This window comes from Galeopterus variegatus, unplaced genomic scaffold (genome assembly GCF_000696425.1).
Source record: "Galeopterus variegatus unplaced genomic scaffold, G_variegatus-3.0.2 Scaffold948, whole genome shotgun sequence".
Taxonomy (NCBI): Eukaryota; Metazoa; Chordata; class Mammalia; order Dermoptera; family Cynocephalidae; genus Galeopterus; species Galeopterus variegatus.
The window spans coordinates 359572-362963 of NW_007727059.1; positions in this window are offsets into that span (position 1 = coordinate 359572).

A 3392-nucleotide genomic window follows, 5' to 3' on the forward strand; every position below is an offset into this window, starting at 1 on the left:
GGGCCGGCCCGGTGGCGCACTGGATAGTGCGCTGCTTGGGAAGCGCAGCGGCGCTCCCGCCCGAGGGTTCGGATCCCACATATAGGCCGGTTCCCGCTCACTGGCTGAGCGAGGCGCGGGAGCAACACCGAGGTTTGCGATCCCGTTGCCGGTCCCCGGTCCGGTGCGGGGACAACACTGAGGGTTGCGATCCGTTGCCGGACACGGAAAAAAGACAAAAGACAAAAAAATAAAATAAAATAAAATGTTTTCACAATAGCCTGCTTATTTTAATCCCGGAATGTGCAACGTAACCATCTGCGTGTTGTCTTCCCCACAGCGCAAGCTCCCCGATGGCAGGGCTGTGCCTCGGTCATCCTGTTTTTTTGTGTCCTCGCACATGTGTGGCACTAGGAGGTGCTCAGTGCACATTTGTTGGAGAAAGGAAAGAAGGGAGGGGGCAGGAAGGAAATAACCTCTTTCCAAGGAAAGGGAGCAAGGACTGTGGAATCAACAGCCTTCCCGGGGCTGAGCCCAGCACGACATCCTGAGGGACGTTCCCTGAGCAAGGTGGCAGTGTGAAGAATTTTGAAGAGGTTGACCTAAGTCAAACAAAAGAGCACTTTGCTCTGCTGGTTCTTCAACCGCAGGAGAGTAGCTGAGTTGACTCTCAGGTGATCAGCAGAGACCAGGAAGTGACATCAGACCAGAAAGTGACCTCCAGGAGAGTCCTAAAGAGACTTCTCTGCCAGTGGCGACCACTCTGCAGGGACACTTCCCCATTCCCATGAACTGACCCTTCACTGGGTTGCAGTGGACCCAGAGGGGAAAGAGCCACAGCTAGGGAAGAAAACGCAAAAAGCACACGGCCCATCCTTCAGTGTAGAGCTTCCCTGCCCCCAGGTGCCCGTCATGCAGTCATATATATATACATTGCCCCTCTGCCACCCAATTCAGGTGACATCTTTTACATCTTTTATCATGACAAGATTACTTTGCATTGAATTCACATCTTTTATCATGACAGGACTAATTAGTATTGAAATTGGCTGGGTGGTTGTTGAATAACCAAAATGGAATTGTACTGTATTGAATAATGTACTAATTATTTATATAAAAATATATAATCCTATATTAATATTAATTATGTATTGTATATTCTATATAAGATAAAGAATATCATATATTAATATAATTATATATTGGGAGGGGAGGGGAGGGAGGGGAGGGAAAGGGGAAGAGGAGGGGTGGGGGAGGCCAGGGGAGGGGGAGAGGAGAGAGAATCTCTGATTTCTCCTTTAATATGTAGAAAGTTACCAGGTAGGTTTCAGCCATGTGCCATTTTAAACAAATTTCCTTAAAGATAGAGACTGTCATGTTTTTAGAGCTTCGAGAGAGCCTGAATACATTGCTTAATAAATAACAACTTTTGGATAATAGAAAAGAATGCTACTTTAGGAAACCCTAAAGCCTGGTTTTCAGACAGGTTTTAGAAGCTGCTCCTTTAATTCTTATGACTTAGGGTCAAATTAGATGCAAAATAACTGTAATGCAAATGCTGCTGTCCTTTGAGGGTCATTTACAGTTTGTAGATGCTGAGAATGTGGTGAAATGGTCAACTCTTCCTGGCCCTAACTGACAGAGATCTAGAGTTTGGGACAGAGGGGCTGGCCACCGGGCACCTCGCACGACCCATTGCTCGGGCTCCTGGGACCGACTTGGGAGAGGCCGCGCTGACCATGGCAGCTGGGAAAGGAAGGGAACCCACCGGCTTGCTCCGAAGTCTTGTGGGTCAAATGTTGGCCCCACACGCTTTAACTTCCCTGCAGCTCAGGTTTCGTGGGCAGGCGCTGTTGGTGGTGCCTGTAAAGCTGCAGGACTAGGCCAGTGTGGAGTAAGGCAAATCGTCCGCGAGAGGCAATGGGGAAAGGTCCCGGGAGCCGTGGGCAGAAGACACAAGCTCAGGCGGCGGCAGCGGCCTCCCCGTGCCCCGCCCCGTGTGCATCCTGGAGGTGGGGGACACTGTGGGTCACAGCCACTCGTCCTTTATACTTAAGTCGTAGCCCAGGACACCTGGGCGCACATGTGCAATTACATTAGACAATAGCCATGGAACACCTGGGCGCACGTGCCCATTTACATCAAATGCTCAGCAAGATTCTGAACACCTGAGGGGCCCTGGCCATTTTCCTTCGCTTTCCCGACAGCGCCACATGGAGCTGGTGGTGTGCACACACGACTGGTCTCTGCGGCAGCAGCGGGTGGGCGAGCATCCCAGGGCGCCCGACATCTGGAGTGGCACGTCAGCCAAGCCCCAGGGAACTGGGCCTTCCAAGGAGAGGTCGATCAGCACCACTGCAGGTGCCCCTGAGGCGGCTCTCCAGGAATGTCAACGCTCGCCTGACACATCCCTCTCGTCCACGGCTCTCAAGCGTCCTGAGCTCAGGATCCCCTCACACTCTTCAAAATGACTGAGGACCCCGGAGAACTTGTGTGTGCGGAGTGAGGGGGTGGAAAAGGGTTATATCTACCAATATTTATCACGTTAGAAATTAAAACAGAAATTTAAAGACAATTTATTAATTGAAAAATAGCAGTTACATGTTAACGCAAATAAGGTGTGTTGGGAAAATATAGGAAAATGGTCAGGGCCCCTCAGATGTTCAGTCTTGCTGAGCATTTGATGTAAATGTGCACCTGCGCCCAGGTGTTCCTTGGTTATTGTCTAATGTAATTGTGCATGTGCGCCCAGGTGTCCTGGGTGATGACATAAGTATAAAGGACCAGTAGCTCCGCTCTACGGGTCCCCCGCCCCTGGGATGCCCCTGGTAGGGCCACAGGGAGGTCGCTACTGCTGCTGCTGAGGACAGCTTACGTCGTCTGCCGGTGGCTCGTCTGCCGGTGGCTCCAGGGATCTTTCCCAATTACCTAGTACGGACGTGCATGTGAGCGGTCTACGACCCAGCCAGGCGTTTGAGGGGTCTGGTGACCCAGTCTGTACAATGGGTTTGAAGGGTCTGAGCCCTAGCCCTGACAATACAAATGGAAACTCAGTATAACTAAAATAATGAAACATGTTGGCTTTAGTTATGAAATGCCCAGCCATACAATTAGCTTAGCTACGGCCCTAACCCGACAATTGGCATAGTCGTGTAGCTTTACAAGGTGTTTTGTGCAAAATAACTATCTTTTCCAAAACAAAAGTTAATGGGATGAGTGGCATTTTTTACATTTTGCACATCCCTTGAGTATCTGCTTTAACAGCAGACCACTGGGTTCTCACTTCTGCCTCCACGTTAGGTCTGTTGCAATACATTGTATCAGTTGAAGTAAATGCAGAAGATCCAGACTCCTCCAGGTATGTGGTTGGAAAAGGGCACCTCGTGGATCCCCAGAAGTCCACAGACCACAGT